The sequence below is a fragment of the Zalophus californianus genome, chromosome 7 (assembly GCF_009762305.2).
Source record: "Zalophus californianus isolate mZalCal1 chromosome 7, mZalCal1.pri.v2, whole genome shotgun sequence".
Classification (NCBI taxonomy): domain Eukaryota; kingdom Metazoa; phylum Chordata; class Mammalia; order Carnivora; family Otariidae; genus Zalophus; species Zalophus californianus.
The window spans coordinates 86,663,644-86,675,536 of NC_045601.1; the positions used below are offsets into that span (position 1 = coordinate 86,663,644).

Consider the following 11,893-nt stretch of genomic DNA (forward strand, 5'->3'; position numbering starts at 1 on the left):
CCAGCTAGTGTCTAAGTATTTCATTAATATTATATCCTAATAATTTTTCAGAAGGTGAATATTACCTTCCATGGGCCAAACCTCATACTGGTTTTTAACTTGTGATTCTTCCCTTTCTTCTGACTTACATTCCCTCACTCTCTGACTTATACTGGCTATGATTCCGTCTGCTCTCCAGAATCATTTTCTTCCACCTTTCCTTCCCTCAAATAGTAGGACCTCTTGTTTTTGTGGTATGCATGATAATTGATGATGTGATTATTATTACTAATGATTGTGCTGGATTATAGTAATATCAATTATACATGTTTGTACATAGCATTTACTGGGTATTTGCTCTGTGCCAGGTACTATATGAAGCGCCTAAGAAACATTATCTCATTTAAATCCTAATATCAACTCTGAGGAGTAGGTATTATTATCTTCATTGACAGATGAGGCAACCGAGGCAGAGAGGCTTTGTGAGTTAGTGATTTCAACAATGCTACACATGAGCAAAACCTTTTTATGCATTGCTTTCTTTGCTTATCAAACAGTGTAATTTGGTCTCCTCATTGTAATATCTTATTTTAATTATGACTACACTGGTACGTGCCATGAGAGGGATATTTATTTCTTTAGCTGACATGTACTTGGCCTCAAGGGCCATCAATTGCTCTGTGAAGAGACTTCTGCTTACTCCCCTGACCCAGATTTCAGACCTATACAGTGACAATCTCTTTACAACAATGAATTCCATATCAAATAGATCTCTGTTTAACAGCCAAAAATCACTTTCTTTCAATTGCAGGTGAAGTATCCATTCAAATAGAAGTTTCAGAGAGTTCACATTGTTTTAAAAGTGGTAGAAAATATAATTGGATTAAATACTCACATAGTACTGTACTCTTTGCCACTGAATGGTTTAGTCTCTAAAGCTGACTGCTACTGGTCTCTATTGCATAGTGCTTAGGTGTGCAGGCTCTCCAGCTAAGCTGGCTCATCTTGTGCCTGGTTTCATCACTGCCTATGAAACTTGGGCAAATTACTGAAACTTTCTAAGAATCAGTTGCTTCCTCTGTAAAGTGGGAATCATGATTGAGCCTACCTTATAAAATTGTGTGGATTGGGGCGCCTGGGTGACTCACTCGGTTAAGAGACTGACTCTTGGTTTCAGCTCAGTCGTGATCTCAGGGTCATAAGATCGAGTCCAGCATCTGGCTCTGTGCTTAGTGTGGAGTCCACTTGGGACTCTCTTTCTCTCTCTCTCTCTGCCCCTCCCCCCCCGTTTGCTTTCTCTCTCTCTCTCTCTCTCTCACAAATAAATCTTTAAAAATAAATAAAAAAAATTGTGTGCATTAAATAAAATAGTATGTGTAAAGCATTAAGTGCTGTATTTTATACATGGGGAAGCATTCAATATATATTAGAACCTATCATCATTATTACTAATAATATATTTATTATTATAATTATTATTATACTCCTTTATGTACAGCATAGTCATTAAAAGTATGGGCTCCAGGGGTGCCTGGGTGGCTCAGTTGTTAAACATCTGCCTTCGGCTCAGGTCATGATCCCAGGGTCCTGGGATCGAGCCCCACATCGGGCTCCCTGCTCCACGGGAGGCCTGCTTCTCCCTCTCCCACTCCCCCTGCTTGTGTTCCCTCTCTCGCTGTGTCTCTGTCAAATAAATAAATAAAATCTTTAAAAAAAAAAAAGTATGGGCTCCAGAGCCAGGTCCCCATTTGCCAGCTGTGTGACATGAGGAAACCTCCTTCACTTGCCTGACCCCTAGCTTTCTCATCCGTGTGATGGAGATACTAAAAGCACATACTCCGTAAGGTCATAGGAAATGCTTTGAATTAGGTAATATACTTAAAGTACTTGCTTAAAAACTGAATAACTATTTTTTATTATTGTTCTTATTATAAAGATTTCCTTCCTAGATCCATCTATCTGTGGTGGTTTTGTCCTGTAAATATATAAAGGGCATACCATTTATTTCAACAAATAATCACATGCTGAATTGTATGGTTTATCTTGTAATTAGGAATATCTTCCCACCCATCTAGATTATAAGTCCCGGCATGAATGGATTCATGTTAACATTATCATCCACATAAGCTACGTATACGTATCTCCATTTCATATACATTTACATATGATTGACTGCAGGATGCATGTACTATATAGATGCTCAGAGAAATAAACAAGTTATGTTGAGTGAGTCATAAATCATTCATTCAACACAGAAATGAGAACCCACTGTGTGCCTGGCACTATTTTAGGCTCTGGGTCTATCACAGAAAATAAAGAGATTCCATTTCAAAGAAGGAGGTTTTGTGTATGTCATTCTGTAGTACTTCAGGGTTGAGAACATGCTGGTGAAATATGAAAGTGGAAAGATATGGCTGGAAAATTTTTGATGTTGAGAGGGTGAGATAGATCATAAGGAGGTCAAGATGTTGATGATGTTACAGGGAGGCCTGAGGTACTGTTCTTTTGAGTCATGAACTGCTCTACCATGTTCCCTTTAGCAGTTCGGTTTTTGCTTCCCTGTCTCATTACTGCAATTCTGCCACTGGCACTGCCTGTCTCCTGTGTCCATCACTCATGCCTGTAGCACTTATTGGACTTTTCACTGTGACTCGGATGTTTGCTTAAATTGTGTCTCTCCTTTGATATTTATCTGATATGTTTATGTGACACAGAGAGAGAGTGAGAACTGTTTATCCATTTAAGGTTGATAATAATTGATCAGAGGTAATCTATAAAAGAAAGTGGAGGCTAGGGTAATCAAATCTGCATATACTGTGTTTGTTTATGTAATAACCATCTGTATAGTTTATGAAGATTAATCTGTGCTTAAAGTACCAAATAAAATGCACAGTACTACCTGTAGATCATTTATATTCTCTTGATGTTATATTGTAGGGAACAGGGTTGGAGAGGATAGATTACAAGGTAATGAGATCTTCATCTGAACTGTAAGATTCTGGAGAGGCAGAGATTAAAAAAGCGTTTCTACTTGTTGTAGTTACAAAAAAGCCAGTATCAGAAATGTTCTGTTTCACTCATGAGATTTTTGGGCAAGAATGCTCCACAACTATGATTCTATTTTCCTCCGATTTTTATCATATTCTCTCAGTCATCTAGCAGCATCTGTTTCCTAAGTAATTTCTCATCCATTTTCTTATATCCTGGTGCACTTGGATATGGCATTCAAAGATCCACTGAGTACTTGCTAGGGAAGTTAATAGTGTTGAATGATGTCTTTTTTGGTCACTCTGATACATTTCATGGCAGAAACAACAAGACTGGATCAGCTGCTTTTTCTCAATTCTGACCTAGTCAGTCTCTATATTTCCTTCTGACCCATTACAAAAGGAATGAATCTTAAAAAAGGCTTCTTTCCTCATGCACCTGTACTCCTTCTGAACCTAAATAATATCCCTGAAAAAGAAAAATCTATTGCTTTTTTTTGTGCATCTTTCTCAAAGCTAAAACTCTGCCTAATCTATGATCTTGAAATTGTTCCATGGAACACACAGAAATCTTAGGTAAAGTAATCAAGCCAGGCAGCTTAATTTAACAACAAAAATAAGACAAAAATAAGCCTGGAGTGATTGTGTATTAAAAAGATACTACATTAAAGTCTAGCATGTGGCCAATTATCAGATATTTTCAGCATAGCCAATTCTATCAGCTCATGGAAAATCTTGTAAAGATGGTGGATTAATTTAGGGTGTTGAGCTTAGGGATGGGTTGGGTGCAATCTTGGGAAGTACTGGGATTCTTTCTGTTCTGTAGTTGACTCTGAAGAGTCAAGACTGAAGATATTTCATCAGGTCTGTAAAAACCTACTTGGCTCTCAGATTAAGATTAAGATGGTGACTCAGTTGGCTGATAACAAAAATATCTACTTGATAAATGATTTTTAAAAAGTTTGATTTGTGACTAGATTTGTATATTTTTATGTTATTTTAGGACAACAATTTAGAACTTTTTTAGTACTTAGAAGATACAAATTTTAAAAGCAAAATTATATTTTGTTTTATTTTTTCTTTTTTAAAACTTTATTTTTCTCAGAATGGTTTTGGTTAACAGCAGAATTGCGAGGAAGACATTGCCCATACATCCTCTTCTTCCTATTAACAACGTTTCCCAACCCGGTGGTATGTTTATTACAACTGATGAACCTGCATGGCCACATCATTAGCATACAAAGTCCATAGTATATATTAGGTTTTACTTTTGGTGTTACATATTCTGCGGGTTGGGACAAATTTGTAATTAATTTATCCCTAATTATAATACCACACAGAGTATTTTCACTACTCTAAAAACCTTCTCAGCTTTACCTATTTTTTAAATTCAAATATAATTAATATACAGTATTTAGTTTCAAGTGTACAATATAGTGGTTCAACAATACTATACATTACTCATTGCTCATCATGATAAGTTACTCTTAATCCCATTCACCTGTTTCATGCATTCCCTCACCTAGTTCCCCTCTAGGTACCATCAGTTTGTTTTCTATAAATAAGAGTCTGCTTTTGGTTTGTCTCCTTTTATCTTTGTTCATTGTTTTGTTTCTTAAATTCCACATATGAGTGAAATCATATGGTATTTGTGTTTCTCTGACCGATTTACTTCACTGATTTCACATCATACCCTCTAGATCATTCCATGTTGTTGCAAATGGCAAGATTTCATTCTTTTTTTATGGCTGAGTAATATTTCATTGTGTGTATACCACATCTTCTTTATCCATTCATCTTTCAGGGGATATTTGGGCTGCTTTTATAACTCAGCTATTGTAAATAATACTGCAATAAACATAAGGGGGGATATATCTTTTCAAATTAGTATTTTCAGTTTCTTTGGGTAAATACTCAGTAGTGGAATTCCTGGGTCAAATGGTAATTTTATTTTTAATTTTTTTAGGAACCACATACTATTTTCCACCATGGCTGCACCAGTTGCATTCCCACCAACAGTGCACAAGAGTTCCTTTTTCTCCATATCCTCACCAACCAACCCTTGTTGTTCCTTGAGATTTTTATTTTAGCCATTCTCACAGATATGAGGTGATATCTCATTGTGGTTTTGATTTGCATTTCCCTGATGATGAGTGATGTTGAACACCTTTTATGTGTCTGTTGGCCATCTGTATGTCTCCTCTGGAAAAATGTCTGTTCATGACTCCTGCCCATGTTTTAATTGGATTATTCATTTTGGGGGTGTTGAGTTTTACAAGTTCTTTATATATTTTGGATACTAATCCTTTATTGGATAAGCCATTTGCAAATGTCTTCTCCCATTCGGTAGGTTGTCTTTTAGTTTTGTAGATGGTTTCCTTTGCTGTGCAGAAGCTTTTTATTCTGATGTAGTCCCAATAGTTTATTTTGGCTTTTGTTTCCCTTGCCAAAGGAGATATATCTAGAACAATGTTGCTATAGCCAACGTCAGAGAAATGACTGCCTGAGCTCTGGTCTAGGATTTTTATGGTTTCAGATCTCACATTTAGGGCTTTAATCCATTTTGAGTTTATTTTTGGGTATGGTGTAAGAAAGTGGTCCAGTTTCCTTCTTTTGCATGTAGTCTAGTTTTCCCAACACCGTTTGTTGAAGAGACTATCTTTTCCCCATTGCATAGCCTTGCCTCCTTTGTTGAAGACTGATTGACCATATAGTTGTGGGTTTATTTCTGGGCTGTCTATTCTGTTCCACTGATCTATGTGTCTGTTTCTGTGCCAGTACCATACTGTTTTGGTCACCAAAGCTTTGTAATAGATCTTGAAATCTGGGATTGGGCTACCTCCAGTTTTGTTCTTTTTCAAAATTGCTTTGGCTATTCAGGGTCTTTTGTGGTTCCATACAAATTTTAGGATTATTCGTTCTGGGTCTGTGAAAAATGCTGTGGGTAATTTGATAGAGATTGCATTAAATCTGTAGATTGCTTTGGGTAGTATGGATATTTTAGCATTTGTTCTGCCAGTCCATGAGTATGGGATATTTTTCCATTTGTGTCATCTCTCATTTCTTTCAGTAATGTTTTAAAGTTTTCAGAGTATATAGGTCTTTCACCTCTTTGGTTCAGTTTATTTTCAGGTATTTTATTCTTTGTGGTGCGATTATAATTGGGATTGTTTTCTTAATTTCTCTTTCTGTTTACTTCATTATTAGTGTATGGAAATGCAACATTTGTATTCTGTGTATTGATTTTGTATCCTGTGACCTTACTGACTTCATTTATCAGTTCTAGTAGTTTTTTGGTGGAGTCTTTAGGGTTTTCTATATATAGTATCACGTCATCTCCAAATAGTGAAAATGTTACTTCTTCCCTACCAGTTTGGAGGCCTTTTATTTCTTTTTGTTGTCTGACTGCTGTGGCTAGGACTTCCAATGCTATGTTGAATAAAAGTAGTGAGAATGGACATCCTTGTCTTTTTCATGATCTTATGGGGAAAGCTGTCAGGTTTTCACCAATGAATATGATGTAAGCTGTGGGTTTTTCATATATGATCTTTAGTATGTTGAGGTATGTTCCCTCTAAACCTAAAATGTCAAAATTTTTTTTTTATCATGAATAGATGTTGTACTTTGTCAAATGCTTTTTCTGCATCTACTGAGATAATCACTGTTTTCTGTCCTTTGTCTTGCTAATGTGATGTGTCATGTCGATTGATTTGCAAATACTGAACCCTCTTACATCCCTGGAATAAGTCCCACTTGATTATGTTGAATGATTTTTTTTAAATATATTGTTGGATTTGGTTTGCTAATATTTTGTTGAGGATTTTTATATCTATCTTCATGAGAGATCTTGGCCTGTAGTTTTCATTATTTTTGTTGTGTCTTTATCTTGTTTTGGTGTCAGGGAATTGCTGGCCTTATAGAATGAATTTGGAAGTTTTCCTTCCTCTTCTATTTTTTGGAATAGTTTGAGAAGAATGGGTATTAACTCTTTATTTATTTATTTATTTATGTTTAATTAATGTATAATGTGTTGCTTCAGGGGTACAGGTCTGTGATTCATCAGTCTTACACAATACACAGTGCTCATCACAACACATACCCTTCCCAGTGTCCATCACCCAGCCACCCCATCCCCCCATTGCCCTCCCTTCCAGCAACCTTCAGTTTGTTTCCTAAAATTAAGAGTCTCTTATGGTTTGTAACTCTTCTTTAAATGTTTGGTAGCTTCACTTATGAAACTCTCTTGTCCTGGACTTTTGTTTTTAGGCATTTTTTAAATTACTGGTTCAGTTTGATTGCCAGTAATTGGTCTGTTTAAATTTCCTATTTCTTCTTGGCTAAGTTTTGGAAAGTTATATGTTTCTAGGAATTTATCCATTTCTTCTAGGTTGTTTCCAGTTTGATGATGTATAATTTTTTTATTATATTCTTTTATTACCCTTTGTATTTCTGTGTATCTGTTGTTATTTCTCCTTTTTCATTTCTCATTTTATTTGAGTCTTCTTTCACTCTTTCTCTGTCTCTCTTTTTTAGATGAGTCTGGCTAAAGGTTTTCATTGATATATTCTATTGGCTTTTTTGTCACTATTTCATTTATTTGTGGTATAATCTTTTTTATTTCCTTTCTTCTACTGATTTTGGATTTTGTTCGTTCTTCTTTTTCTAGCTCATTTCAGTGTAAGGTTAGGTTGTTTGAGATTTTTCTTGCTTCTTGAGGTACACCTGTATTGGTATAAACTTCCCTCTTAGAACAGCTTTTATTCATCCCAAAGATTTTGGACTATTGTGTTTTCATTTTTATTTTTCTTTGTATATGTTTTTATTTTCTCTTTGATTTCTTGGCTGACCCATTCATTGTTTAGTAGCATGTTATTTAACCTCCATGTATTCGTTATTTGTATTCTTTCCAGATTTTTTCTTGTGATGGATTGGTAGTTTCATACCATTGTTTCTGGAAAAGATGCATTATATGATTTCAATCCTTTTCAATTTATTAAGATTTGTTTTGTGGCCAAACATGTTAACTCTTCTGGAGAATGTTCCATGTGCCCCAGAAAAGAATGTGTGTTTCATTGGTTTGGAATGGAATGTTCTGAGTATATCTGTTAGATCCTTCTGCTCCAATGTGTCATTCAAAGCCATTGTTTCCTTTTTGATTTTCAGTCTGACTGATCTATCCATTGATGTAAATGGGCATTAAAGTCCCCTCCTATTATTGCTTTGCTACTGATTTCTTCCTTTGTCTGTTAAGTTGCTTAAGTGCAAAATTTGAAGTTGAACACCAAGCTATCAACAAAGGGACACTCTGCCTGAAGTTTGGGTTCTCCTGCTTCTCATGACATACCCAGGGGCATATACAAGCAACCCAAGACCTCTGTAGACAACAGTTTGAAAGTCACTGTGCTAGAATTTAAATTCCTAACAGGCTACATAGACCAATGGTGAAAAGGACAGGCTCTAAAGCCAAATGATCTAGGTTCTAATTCTAGTTCTGGGATTTACTAGTCTTCTGAACTTGGGAACGTCATTCAACTTTCCCTGCTTCATTTCCTTTAGCTCTAAAATGAGAATGATATCAATATTATAAGGTTGTAAGAATTAAATGAGATATTGTAGGGGTTTTTAACTGTTTATTGCCATGGACCCCTTTGGTGCAATTGAAAATAACATTTTTGGGCGCCTGGGTGGCTCAGATGGTTAAATGTCTGCCTTCAGCTCAGGTCATGATCCCAGGGTCCTGGGATCGAGTCCCACATCGGGCTCCCTGCTCCTTGGGAGCCTGCTTCTCCCTCTGCCTCATTCTCTCTCTTTCTCTGTCTCTCATGAATAAATAAATAAAATCTTTAAAAAAAAAAGAAAATAACATTTTTTTTCAATCTATAAAATAAAATATATAGAATCATAAAGAAGCCAACCAATCATTTTGAAATAAAGTCATCAAATTATTAAAGATCATGTGACATAGTAGTATACATGAGTCTCTACACATTAAATAACAAGATCTGATGCTGAATCTAATAATTCATAATTTCAATGTAGTGATGAGCATAAACACGTATTTCAGGATATATGTTGTAAGTGCAATGTGTGATGAAAATATTTGTGATTTCTTTTGAAGGAAATGCTAAATTTCTATTGAAAGAAGTGCTAAATTTCAGTTAAAGCTTATTGAAAATACATAATTTTTCCCATTTAAATTTATGAATTCCTGAATTTTACTGGACTCCAAATTGAGAACACTTGTATTAGAGGGTTTAGCCACAATATCTTATAGATTGGGGGTTTAAGGCATACTTGTTACAATTGTTACCATCATCATCACCACTGTCATTATTACAGAAGGGAGGAATATATATTTGGAATTCTTAATTTAGCAATAATGTTTTAAGGTTCTTAGGAGATACTAAAAAATAAAGTTGAATATTTGCTAACAATATGGGATAAAACATGACAGTATCAACTTTTTTAAATCTTTAAATTCAAGTTAGTTAACATATAGTATGAGGTATTGGTTTCAGGACTATAATTCAGTGATTCATCCCTTAATATAACACCCAGTGCTCATCCCAACAAGTGCCCTCCTTAATACCAATCACTCATTTAGCCTGTCTCCCCCACCCACTTCCCCTCCAGCAACCCTCAGTTTGTTCTCTTACCTGTAGAGTCTCTTATGGTTTGCCTCCCTCTCTGTTTTTATCTTTTTTTATTAGAAACTCTACACAAGAATATTTTCTTAAAACCAAAATACCAAAGTTAACAAATATCAACAATTAGATGACCTGCTATATCTAAAGTGTTTTTCACTTATATCTGTTCTTCAGTTTTTTTTTTCAGTGATAATCCTAATATGTTCTTGTTCCCATCTCATCAGTAATCTCCACATTTTGTCACACTGAATAGATAAATAATGTGGTTTTAAAAACCACTGAAAGTTATACAAACCTAATCTTGAGAGACTAGCCCCCAACAAGAGTAATATTGCCTGATTTAACAGCTTAGATTAGTTTTGCCTGTTTTTATGCTTTTAGAAACACACCATACCTTTGAGTCTGGCTTAATTCAATCAACATTATGTTTCTGAGTTGCATCCATACTAATTCATGTAGTTGAAGTTATTAGTTGCTGAATAGCATTCCATTGTGTGACCATTCCACTATTTGTCCATTTTTCTTTATAGGCATTTAGATATTTTCCAGTTTGTAGCCATTAAGAATGAATATAACAGTTCTGGGTCTTAGCTGAACATGTGAATGATCACTGCTTGGCATTTACCCATAAGTGGGATTATTGGGTCTAATTGTATAAGCTAACAAACAGGATGGAATTATCAAATCAGACCCGCATAAGTCACAGAGATCTTATCCTTTAGCAAACTTTATTAAATAATTTCAATTTGAAGGCAATAGACAATTTCAGGAAGAGCAGAGAGAGGCATCAAAGTTTCCTAGGACCTATCTTTTTCTGTCCAACATGTGGCTCAGAATAATAGATAAAATCTCTATGCTACATCTGCAAAGTCACTTCACACAGCAGGAGCATTTAAATTATGAAGCCAGAGAGCTGTGTAGCTTAGGTAAAACCCCTCCAGAGGGCCATTTCTCATATACCCTGGGTTCTTTTGCTATAGATAATCCTTAACTAAGACATCCTGACAAGGGCATTTCAGAGATAAGGTCACTTCTTCCTAGCAAATATCATTAGTCTATTTATCCACAAGTCCATTTATGAAGAAGATTAGATTGGATGACCCCAAGAGCCTTTCTCTCAAGGACTTTTCCTTAGTGTAGTGATTGGATCAAAACCCAGTTGTTTTAACTCCTTCTTCTCAACTTGGGCCTTAACAGATACTGCCAGTTTAACAAATTAGTTGTACTAATTAATCTTGTAAAGTAGTATATGAGCATTCTGATTGTTCTACATTCTCACGAACATTTATTTTCCATTGTTAACAACAATGGAAAACAGTTTTGTTTTCCTTTTCATGATTACGGTAGTGAAACTTCTTTGTGGTTTTCACTTGCATTTCTGTGATGAGTGGTGAAGTTGAACTTTTCTTATCTTCATTGGCTTTTTGGATATCTTCTTTTGTAAAGTGTTCAGCAATTTTTGCCCATTTTGTACTGGATTTGTGTGCTCTTTTCCTGTTGATCTATAGGAACTCTTTATATATTCAAGGTAGTTTTTTTTTAAAACATTCATCACCATACACAGTTACAGGATTAATTTTTTTTTTTTTTTTTTTGTGATGAGACCTTTTAAGATTTACTCTCTTAGCAACTTTCAAAACTATGGAATGTGTTATGAAGCTGTATGTCATCCTTGCACAGGAGTCATGCCCGTCTTCTCTGTATCATTCTGATTTTAGTGTATGTGCAGCCAAAATGAGTATGAGAATAGATTTTTTAAAGATATACTATTATTAATATATTTTCCCATTTCATGTGCTGCTTTATACTCTTATTAGTAATTTTTTGATGAATACAAGTTCTTGCTTTTATTGTCCAGTTTTCCATGCCTTTTTAAATCTAAAGCTAATTAATAATGACCTTCCAAATTTCTTCATCCATTAGTCCTACTTAGGGAAATGAAGGACCCCAGGAAGCCTGAATGAAAATGATGCCTTAGAAGGGAAGGAAGAGGAGAACCATAAATGATTTAATGCCACTTTGGTCATTTCACACAACCACATAACTTACATTGTCACATCTTATGTTCTGAATGGTTGGTCTCGCTGCCTTCGACAGTTTTGGTAATCAAAGATTTGAGAACTTGTGGCTTTTTGTGGCTCAGCAGTATCTATTTGCTACTTTTGGTTCCAAATATATTGCCTAATCCCTACTTTCCATATCAGAAAAATAGAAATTGTGTGTGTGTATACTCTACCCAGTACTATAACCAAATACATTCCATATCTGCTTTTATTCCCT

The 11,893-nt window shown here is 35.2% G+C and overlaps 1 non-coding gene across 1 annotated transcript; it reads right to left on the minus strand.

The window, feature by feature from the left end:
- Positions 1-11,248: 11,248 nt before the first annotated feature.
- LOC113928145 lies at positions 11,249-11,355 on the minus strand. Its single transcript, XR_003521825.1, has one exon. It is a non-coding gene; the product is annotated as a U6 spliceosomal RNA (small nuclear RNA).
- Positions 11,356-11,893: the final 538 nt, after the last annotated feature.